The 12047-nt window shown below is 35.1% G+C and overlaps 1 protein-coding gene across 9 annotated transcripts in view; it reads right to left on the bottom strand.

Moving 5' to 3' along the window:
* QKI (QKI, KH domain containing RNA binding) overlaps positions 1-12047 on the bottom strand; it is a 160821-nt gene that overhangs the window by 79106 nt on the left and 69668 nt on the right. The window lies entirely within an intron of this gene.

Below are 12047 nucleotides of genomic sequence, written 5' to 3'. Positions count from 1 at the left end.
AAGAATATTCCCAGTCCATGCCACCATTGTCTCCCATCTCAACAATTGCCAAGAACCTACTCATGAATCCCCTTGCTTCAACTCTTACCCACCTCCCTAGACATTTACAACCTTTACAACCAATTCTCTAATTGCTTTGAAACTACTCTTTTTCAAAATATATCAGATCACGCCACTCTGCTTAAAATTGTCCAGTAACTTCCAACTGCTTCCGATAAAATCCCAACTCTTTCCAATGTTTACTTGGAAGGATCTGGACAGACACCATCTCTCCAACCTCATCTCCTCTCACCAACCTGGCCTTGCTGTTCCTCAGACAGTGTAATCTCATTCCAATGTGAGTGCCTTTGCATCGGGCTCTCATTATACCCAAAAACATTGTCTCAGGCCTTCACATGTCAGCCCTTTTGCCAGAAGTTACATGTCACCTCTTCACACAGCCCTTCCCTGGCCACCCTCACTGAAAGCACTTCACATGATCACACTTACTGTATCACCTGATGTTATTCTCTTCATGACACTTAACACTATCTAAAATTGTCTAGTTCATTTATACTTGGTCTTCATCTCTACTACGGTATTAGGCTCCCTGGGAATACAAGACAACTCAAGTTTCTTATCTGGCCAGAACAGGGAATTAAAATACTTCTAAATTATTAAGTAAATTTTGAAAGGTGGAAGAATATTCTAGGTGGATAAAGGTATGTAATAAATGCACATAGGGGCAGTATGGCTTGACTTTTTAGAAGGTGAGAAGATGGGACTGACATCATTATGGGAAAATAACATTGACAAAGGAGATAATGGACTTCATTTTATTATTTGCTGTGTCAGGTTAAATGTACACTGCTGGTGCTGCTGGTGAAAGAGGCCACATGTTGCATTATGGTGATGCCACTACTACTGCTTCACAATTTCATCAAACCCTGAACCAATGGTCCAATGGTTCTTGGTTTTCTTTGCCACCTTAATGAAGTGTTCTTTTTCATTTATCTTTCCATCGATGAAGAAACAATCATACCATTATTCATCAAAAATTATGAGTCAGCTTTACTGCTACTATAATTCACTTGCTATATTCCAGACTAGATTTCATTTACCACTTGCCTATCCACCTAGTGCAAATTGGTCCAAAATAAATCAGATACCTAGGTGAATACTGATAAAAGTTAAGAGACTGGTCATCAATACATTCCTGGATATTTTTAATACTTCTCACAATGAGTTTAAATAATTTTTCAGCAAGGGAAAAAGCAGTGAGACCAGGGATTATCTGAATAAATAGAACTAAATATGTATCAATGGCAATGGAAAGACCAAAAAAACCCAAAATGAACACTCTTAGAATCAGGTTTGTATATGCTAACAGATAAATGTATAAGCCTGTCAAACATCTATAATCATCTTAAGTATTTTTAATTATAAAAAATTATTTTCCCACAAAAAAAACCAAGGTCTGGAAAATGCAAAGAAAGGCTAGGCAATTCTCTAACTTCTAAGACAAATACCAAGAGGAAAGGAGGGAGAGAGGAAGAGAAGAGGCAGAGAGAAAGGGAGAAAGAAGAAGACAGGAATGGCTGACACAAAACGGAAAGGCCCAAGAGCTCTAAAGTAGTAAATGTTAAAAAAGGTGAATGAGGTGACAGGTACATGGTAATTTTGTATTATTTTTGCAACTCTGTAAATTTAAAATTATTTCAAAGTACAAAGTTAAAAACAAATTATTTGTCCCCTAATCTCTGCCTAGGCCAACAATGTCCACTATAATTTTGTGTACTGATGAGAATGGTCTGTTCTGTTGTCCCAAAACAAAGGGCTGTGGCTACTCAAGTATTCTTTATTCAATTTTAATTAAATAAGTTAGACTAACTTAATGAAAAATGACAATATACTTTTGGGTATACATTAAAGAAAGTTCTACTTAAACAAGCCTGGGGCTCAGGGCTCAGGTGGGGATGTGGGAGGTGAGGGATGACAAGCATCCTGCACTCAATCAGAGAGACCCATTTGGTATATTCTAACTGATAGTGATAGAGGACACGAAAGATCATTCCGGGGTATGTACTCACACCTCAACCTTGACTACAACAGAATATTCCATTTTGAAGAAGTCTCTATCTAGGAGATCTGAACAGGACAACAAAGTTACTTCCTGCCAACAGATTTCTGCCATCATGTTAAATATGTAAAATGGTTTTTTTCTTAAAGATTTTTATTCATTTGAGAGAGAGAGAGAGAGACAGAGAGAGAGAGAGAGAGCACGGACACATGAGCGGGGGGTGGGAAGGGCAGACAGAGAGGGAGAAACAGACTACCTGCTGAGCAGGGAGCCCTACTCGGGGCTCCCTCCCGGGACCCTGAGATCATGACCTGAGCCAAAGGGAGATGCTTCACCAACTGAGCCACCCAGGCTTCCCTATATAAAATGTTCTTTATTTTAAATTCTTCTACCAGTTAGATCTACAAGTATATAATACTCTAAACATAAACTCATGTACTGTTCTTCATGGTGACTTCATTCCTTTCTTCTGAAAATTATAACCCACAATACAGACTACATTTTTAAAAACCTTAACTTCTAAAACATCACATCTGTGACATGAGATGCTTCTAACAATCATGTTCCTGCTGGAGTTTTAAGATTTATAAAAAGATCGGATCAAATACTTAAGACAGCCCTGACTAAAAAACCTTAGTCTATGTTATAGCAACAAAAGAAAAGGGCCCTATACACAAGGGGAATTCTAAAACTTGATATAGGTGAGACTGTACTTACTGTATGAATTATCTACACAGTTAAAACAATCAGGTAAAAAAAGTTTAAAGTAATTCAAGGTAAATCAGATAACAGAAATAGGGCATTAACTGCTTGGCACTGGACGAGGATAAACTTTACTTCCTGACATAGAGTACTACAACCTTACACTACTATATGCACATGGACATATACTAACAAGACATTAGTAGCAAAACAACTCACTTTACAGAAAAATAAGATGTTGTGCAAATAATGTGGGAATAAGAACAGTAAAGAGGAGACTGCAGAAGCCTGGGCATAGAAGGACAGCTCTGCCTCAGCCAGCAGTGCTGGGAAATCTGAAAGACTGAGCTGCCCAAATGCACAAATCTGTTAATGGCTGATCTGGGGTAGAAAGAAATGAGGATGTCTCTCATGTATTTTTTTTTTTTTTTTTTTTTTTTTTACCATGGCTGTTGGTAAGAGCAAACCAATAATGAACATGAATCAAAACCTATAACCAAGCAAGGAAGGCATCAAGTACCAGAGGGCAGAATGGCCCTCAGATACACACATTTTACTGTAATTTTTGTTCAAGCATACAGAACTTAGTTCTTATTCTAAAAGAAGCACTTTGAAAGTCATATTAAAAGCAACATTTTAATTTTATAATAAAAATTTCATAAGGCCACAGTATCATTCCATAACAATAAATCTCATGACAAGTAGTACAAAAGCAGATTTAACAACATTAATGTTTTGTAGAAAAAGCTGAACACAAAAAAAAAAAAAAGAAAAAAAAAAGCGAAACACAAAAACAATGCCCAACTCTAAGGGTGGCTATGCAATTTGTTATCTGAACTAGGACACTTTGAAAATGAAAGGAGATATTATCAATAATTAGACCTATACAATAAATATAGCTGAAACTCCCATAAGCAAACCAGAACTTAGCATCACCCTTCTAGGAAGCTAACCAAAAAACAAACAAAAAAAAAACTTAGTGTCAAAATACGAAGATAATATGGGTTAGAAACACTATAGATTGTTTACAACAACTATTATTTATTCCTGTTTTTATTAGATCATTTGGTGATAAATAACATATCTGGACAGAATACAACAACTAATTGGGCAAATTCTGACCTGTACACCCTAGGAGTCAATCCCTCAAAAATTTAAATCATTGCACAAAAATATTCCTTAAAAAAATTTTAAAGGATTTGCTAGTGAATTAAGAATTCTAAAAAATTTAAATTTCACATTTTTCATACAGCAAAAAATGAACTATGCAATTATCAAAAGTAAATAAAATTGCTTAAGTTATTAAAATTGTTTTATAAAGAAAAGTAATTGAAAAAAATAATGGAGGAAGAATGGAATTCCCAATTTTATCCTATAAAATGAAGTTATAACAGAATATAAGATTTTATTGACTAAATAAAACCATAACAACTATAGAAAACAGCAAATACCTATATGAACTACTGGGAAATATAAAAACCTCTAATCCTCACCCTAAAGACAAAATCCACAAACCAACAATAAAATATAGCTAGACTATCCAAGTGAAAACTTCATTATGCAAAATCATTATAAGCAAAATTAAAAGGCAAAACATTCCTTCCTTCAACATGTATTTCCTTAGTATCAACTACATGCAGATATTTAACATCTCTACCACTGAGGACAAGATGGTGAACAAAGTGAACCAAACAGCATTCTGCTCTCAAAGAACACCAAAAACAATTCCCAAGGAGGAGGGATAAAAATAATAAACATAAAACATCTCAAGAGTGGTGATGGATATGAAGAAAAATGTAGGAGGCAAAAGGATAAAAGGACAATGGAGGGGCATCCAAGTTTGTCTTATTTGAGCAGAGTGGTTACGGAAGGTCTCTCTGAAAAAGTGAAATTGAACGCAATCTGAAATGAAACGGGGATGAGAATGGGTTTACACAGCTTTGGGGAAAGCATATTCCAGGCAAAGGGTGTAGCAAGACAAAACTCTACAATTAGGGCATTAGCATGTTTCACAGAATGGAAAGACGGATGCTCAGTCACAGCAGCTACAAACAGAAAAGAAGCCTGGAAGGCAGCTAGGACAAGATCATGGTGGGTCTGTTAGCCACAGTAAAGATCCAACTCTTAATACAAAAACATATACTGTAGACTGTTTTAAAAAAATCACTCTGGTTACTAGAGGGATACAGGTAGGAACAGGGGACATAAGGAAATCAGAAGGTTTTCCAGGAAAAGCACAATGTAGTAATCAAATGTATGCACTCAAACCAGCCTGTGTTCAAATCCTGCAAAGCAACTCACTAGCCAGGTTAAGAGAAGGTTGAGTTCCCTACCCACCATTTCCTCAATGATAAAATTAGAATAAAATCAGTAGCTACCTTACGGAACTGTTTGAGGATTAAACGGGTTAATTTACATGACTATGGATGGATAGCAGTAGCTAAATCTAGCAACTGCTCAAGTGTGTTGCAGCCTTAAAACCACTAGCACCTCCACCACCACCACTAACCTGAGCATTACATCTACCACTCACAGCTATCTCCACCAAACCAGTCAAGATGCAAACTGGAATTCAAGGGAGATTCCAGTAGAGAGAATATAAACTCTAAAGCCAACAAGGAGTGGGGGGAGGAGCATACATTAATAAAGAAAGAATTCTTAACCTATCAAAAATGACAGGCATACCTTCATTACAGTTGAATGTCAACTGATAAATACAAAGCAAATGACAGAAAATAACAATTTTGCAAACACTATTATAATAATGGATATGGGCAAGATTCATTAACCAATGCTACAACTATTAGGCAAAATCTTATTGAGAACAGGGCATTTACAAAGTTCTAAACGGTTACCCTTAGATTAGCTATTAATTTAAAAGGAGGAAAAGTACCTTTACAGTGAAAAAAATAAGACGGACATCATTTTAACCAAATGATCAATGTTAATATCATCAAACGGTGCAAACTAACGTTGTATAACTAATGTGGTATGCTGAGGACACAGTACCACTTTTTTTTTTTTTTAAGATTTTATTTATTCATGAGAGACAGAGAGGCAGAGACTAAGGGAGAATACTGGGGATCAAGTCAATGTGAGATCACATTGATCAAGTCCCACGTTGACTTGATCCCCAGACCCAGGATCACACCCTGAGCTAAAGGGAGATGCTCAACTGCTGAGCCACACAGGTATCCCACAGCATCATTTTCTTAAAGCACTCTTGCCCAAAATGCATGTCCTGAATCTAACCATGAGAAAACAATGAAATAAACCCAAATCATGAAAGAGAATGAAAGGCTGAGTAGCTGTTTCAAATTAGAGATCTAGAGATACAAGTGTCACGTGTGATCCAAACTCGTTTCTGAGACAGAAAGGATTTAAATGGACGGAAAATTGGACAAATTTGAGTTTAGAATGTCTATCAAAGAATACAGTATTGTAGCAGTATTAAGTCTGCTAGATGTGAAAAAAGAGACCCTTGATGATGTAAAGAGATGTTCTTATTCTAAGGAACTGCACTCTAAGATAAGGATGAAGAGTCAGAGTGTCTGCAACTTAACTCTCAAATAATGATTTAGCAAATAAAAAGGTAATAATTATTTATACACACACATGCATGCGCACGCACATGTCAATTCTCATTATTCGGGGTAGTTATATTCTATAAAAGTCCTGTGAACAATGAATTAGAGAATACTGAATTATTGCTCCTAAGGAAATATAGGATTATGCTACTGTGAGCCTCTGGTCACATTTTCATCAATCAATGGGTATTTAATCTGGTTTTATGTGTGTTTATGTTTGTGTTCATGTTTAAAAGACACCTTATTTAATATATACTGTTAATTCATTAACATTGATCTCACAGCCAACAATACTGTAACACATTCCTGAAGCAAGACTAATACGTGTGTTTTCTAACACATGTCACAGTCTTCTTGTGCTTAGAAACACTAGACAGTAATTTGTTTTGGGGTCATTTTTAACACCAAAAAAGCAACTATGCAAAAAACAAAGCCCTAGGCAGACAGTGAAAAGAACACTTTTTCACAGCATTAAAGCTAAAATGAGAAGACATGTTGCCTTACTGGACTTCTCAAACAAGAGCTTTGGATGACTCACGAATTTTTTTTTGCTGTTCTGAGCATGTCCATGAATAATTGTTGAAAGTGCCATGAGTATTAATTTTGAAATTACTAATAAATCTTAGCAAGTAGGCAAATTCACAAATACATAATTAGAAAATGAGCACTAACTGTTTGTATGTATGTATGTAAATATGTCTACATATACATATATAAACACAGGAAAAGAACAAACAAGTGCACAAAGATATACAAAATGTTAATAAATCTGGCAAATCTAGGTGAGGGGTATATAGCATTCATTGTACCACTCATAACTCTATAGTTATAAATCTGTATTTTTTCAAAGTGATAACTAATAGAAAACACAAAATAGTGGTTTGGGGTGGTAGCAATGACAGGCAATACAAAAGTGAACACTAAAGTCCAAATAGATATATATTAACAGACTTAACCTCACCAACCAAAAATATGCAAATCAATAGTGTATTTTTGTCCCCCTAAAAAAGTGGTATCCCAACTTTAGAGAAGATACAGGACACAAACATTTTCACTTCCTGTTGAGAGTGCCTATAATTTCAAATAGCAGCTTTAAAAGGCAATTTTAGTAATACATTTCCAACCAACCAATTACACTTCTATAAATTTATCCTAATAATATGTGCAGATGTTCTTCACAACATTTTCACAGTAAAAACAGTTTTTAATATGTACATGAGTTTTTATGGGCACAAACAGAATATTCTTACATAAAATGTATCAGTTTACAAAAATGTATGGTCTCAAAATATGCATCAACATATAAATGTAATACTTGCCTCCAAATGGAAAGCATTATGATTTTTTTAATTGTCTAATATTTTCTGTACTAAATATGAAAGGCTTTCATAATTAAGGAAAAAGTAATTTTACAATAGATAAGCTTATATATTTGCTTTTAACTACTTGTGACTGCTTTTAATGTTGTAACCTCTTTCAAATTTTAAATGTCTTAAAACACTTTGATGCAGCAGCCTGATCATATTACACATGTTAAAGTATAAGGATACTTCCAATTACCCACTTATTTCTTATTGCATAATCTCATAACTTAAGTGAACATAAGTTACTTGTCAGAAATTAATCTTATCAGTTACAAAGATGAAATTATACAAAACTTTCTTCACATCAGATTCTTAAAAACACATTTCAATATGAAATGATAAGTTAAAAAAACTTATAATCACCTTTATAAAACATGCTTACCTGCTATAATTTTATTTAATCTCTTCTAAGTAACAAAGAATTCACAAAACAAAAGTCACTTCAATAATCTGGATCTAGTTTTAATTTCTTGGACCCACAGGCTGTGATACTGACCTCATATGACAATGACCAAAAGAACCAAAAAGCCAGAACAAAAAAACCTACAAAACAATCATATTTGTCTTTAAAAGCAAAGAGTTAACAATATACATAAAAGTTAACATGTTTTAAAATCAAAGGAATAACAGTATAATTTCTGTGAATCATTATCACTCATAACTTGAGTTAGAAAAATAAAACTAGTAGGACAGAACAGGATGGCTCACTGGGCTTACGAAACTGCCTAATAATTTGCTGTTAATATGACAGAAAAAAATTTCCAATCAAGTTGTCATAAAGGATTTTGAAAAAGATAGTCAAGCGATGCAGCATAAATGATATACACATAGCAATGTTCCACCACTGATTCTGTCAACACACCGAACCCTCTGAGAAGAAAGCCTGTTACACACAACTACAAGGTGCTCAAATATTCCTTAACTAAACTGACTGCAATCCAATCAAGACTTAATTTTAAAAGGCTCATTAACAGCATCTAGTGATAAAACGGACGCTCCCTTTTCACTGAAACTCATATCTCATTTCATTAGACACGGACAATTAACTCATCTTGGTATCAGATCTATGGCAAGTAATTAGCTTAAGTTTTACAGGTTACTTAATGTGTTACTTTACTAATGAAAACAAAGGTTTATTCTCACTGGATCCATCTTTTTATTCCTCAAAGAGTGCCTCACCAATTTTAATAACTATACCTTAAATAAATAGAATTTTTATTTCAAATCCTCCCAATCTTTCTTAACAATTAATGCAGGCAAAACAGTGGCTCTATTCTGTAATAGTATCTTGAGATACTATCCAATCTGAGATAAACATCTAATTCTTATTGCATTGTTTTATACTTTTCTATCTTAAAATAAGGCTAAGCTGCTTGAGTTCCTAATAAACATATAATCAGAAACAAAACTAAAAAGTCAATATTGTAAAATGAATTTTTCCAAAAACACACACAGCAAAACTAAGAATGTGAGAACAAAGTAGAGAGGGAGAGAACACCATGGAGCTAGTTTACAGTTCTGTAAACCAGCAGATATTGTCAAAAGCTGGTATTTAAATCAGCGCTGTCTGGAAGTACAGAAATCAAGTGTGTTTAGAAACTTTTACAGCATTCCAACTGGATAATTCTTTCTGTTGATATAAAAAGTTTTAAACAGGATTGAATTTGTCTTTTTCATATTCTATGTATCTGATAATTTCATTATAGTTTACAAAAGGACTGGTCTACAATGGATTAGAATTGTTCTGTAATCGTCTTTTACAGCAGATTATTTGAAAAGCACTAATTTAACTCTTCAGAAAGGCAAGCCTTCTTTTCTCTTTAAAAAGAAACCTATCCATCATTTTGAGGTTGAATTCAAGTCCAAATCTCATAACATTAAATAAAAAAAGAAAAGACTACAGTTACTTGGGAATTAGTTTATAGCTACAATAGGAGACTTTTAAGACCTAAGTACCACGACCTCATTATGTCAAAGGCTCCAAGGTTTAAGAGATTATATTTGTTTTGAATTCAAAGTAGAATTAAGATAACAGGATCTAAGTTTCAAAGATACTGATTTTATCTCAACACAAGGAAGAACTTTCTAACAAACTTGGTCATTTGATTTTGGCCTTAAGACTCTTCTCCTTTCCACCTATCCCTTCTACTAATGCCCAGATAGCTTTTTTAGAACAATTAACATAGGGACACCTGGGTGGCTCAGTGGTTGAGCATCTGCCTTTGGCTCAGGTCATGATTCCTGGGTTCTAGGAATGAAGTCCCCCCACCCCACCATCGGGCTCCCAGCAGGGAGCCTGCTTCTCCCTCAGCATAGGTCTCTGCCTCTCTCTGTATCTCTCATGAATGAGTAAATAAAATCTTAAAAAAAAAAAACCACACATATAACTGCTTACCTTAAAAACATGAGTGCCACTGCACTGCTTTCCAAAAAAAAAATATATATATATATAGTATTCAATTCCCTATATCCTCAGATCTCAGCCATGTCTCCAATATTGACACTGCCTTCCCAGCCATATCTTACAACTTCCACTGCAATAGGCCAACTATTGGCATGACAACATACACAGGTTGACCCTACTCGTATCTAGAATACCACTCCTCTCAACTGCTTTGTAAATTCCTGCTGTAGTCCAATTCTCTCTAGCTTTTCCTAAAACCTTTACCCTACAACAGAACTCTTATATACTTCCTTGACTTCCTTGACTTCCCACAGCACAATGTATAGCATCTAGTGGAGCATTTACTACATTGTATATTAATTCACTGTCAATACATCAGTCTCCAATGGATGAAAGCTCCTTGAGGACAAAAATCATAAGCACTGAAAAATATCTGCTGCCTGAGAAGGCATTAAATTAACTATGAAGTGGGACGCCTGGGTGGCTCAGAGGTTGAGCGTCTGATTTCACGCTTAGGGCGTGATCCCGGAGTCAAAGAATCGAGTCCCACATCAGGCTCCGTGCATGGAGCCTGCTTCTTCCTCTGCCTGTGTCTCTGCCTCTGCCTCTCTCTGTCTCCCATGAATAAATAAATAAAATCTTAAAAAAAAAAAAAGAACTATGAAGGGAGGTAACAAAAATTGAGTAATAACCATTTGCAATATAGGAATTAAGTATCACAGAATTAAATATCACAAAGGTGGTTGGACTTCATGCCTTTAATAAGGTTCCTTCCAAGCCAGATTACACATTGTAATTTTCATAATCATTCTCCCAAAGCAAATTCACAAGATTTATAAGAGAATCTGTAAAAGTTCCTACTTTCTAATGCATGAAGTCAAAGGTATCAATAAGAGGGGTGGGTGAGGCAGGTATGGAGTAAGGCAGGGATATAAAATAGAGAGAAAAGAACCATTCTTCACAGGGAATAAATAGCCTTTCCCAAATAAGGATTCCATGAGTGTATCAAGTCTTAATGCCTGGCCCAAGGCATAAATTATATGTAATTAACTTCTCTCCTACACACTGTATAATGATACTTGTTATGAGTCACTTTAAGTAAAACTGAAGAATTTCTATGTTCTGTGGTTCAGAAGAGGAACCCTAGGTGAGAAAGGCCATGTAAACTCTCAGAAAATCACAGCATGTTTCCTCTTGAAAACATTTTAAATAGTAATTAATTTCTTAGGCACAAACAGAAGTTTATTACAATTATAATGTACCTAAAAACCAGTTATACTATTTCAACTATGTCTAATAATTATTTATAAATGGATTGAATGGGAACTTAATATATTGCAAAAAAAAAAAAAAACGACTGTGGGAAACCATAGATGGTTGCATTGCTTATATAAGCAATGACCTTTTACATACACATACATACACACAAATTATTTATAGAATACCTTCTTTAAAAGTGCCTTTAACAGATGTTCAATCTCCTGTATAAAATATAGAAGTTTAAGACTGCTGGTGAATCTACTGGGAAACTGGAACTCTCATACATTATTGGTGGTAATGCAAAATGAGAACATTATTAACTCCTGGAGAGAGAGAAGTTCCGCACTAGCTAGCAAAATACATAATGTGATAACACTTCTAGAATTCTATCCTGAAGATAAACTGCCAAGGCCATGTAAAAATGTACATAAAAGCTATTCAATGCAGTACTCTCCCTATGTGTAACAGCAAAAGCCTAGAAGCAGGGCTGCTTGGGTGGCTCAGTTGGTTAAGTGGCCACCTCTTGATTTCAGTTCAAGTCATGATCTCAGATCATGTGACAGAGCCCCATGTCCATCCAGTTCTTTGCTCAGTAGGGAGTGTGCTTGAGAATTCTCTTTCCCTCTTCCTCTTCCCCTTCCCACAACTCATACTTGTGTGTTCACTTGCTC

Source organism: Canis aureus, chromosome 1 (genome assembly GCF_053574225.1).
Source record: "Canis aureus isolate CA01 chromosome 1, VMU_Caureus_v.1.0, whole genome shotgun sequence".
In the NCBI taxonomy this organism is placed as follows: domain Eukaryota; kingdom Metazoa; phylum Chordata; class Mammalia; order Carnivora; family Canidae; genus Canis; species Canis aureus.
This window is presented reverse-complemented; position numbering and strand designations above follow the sequence as displayed.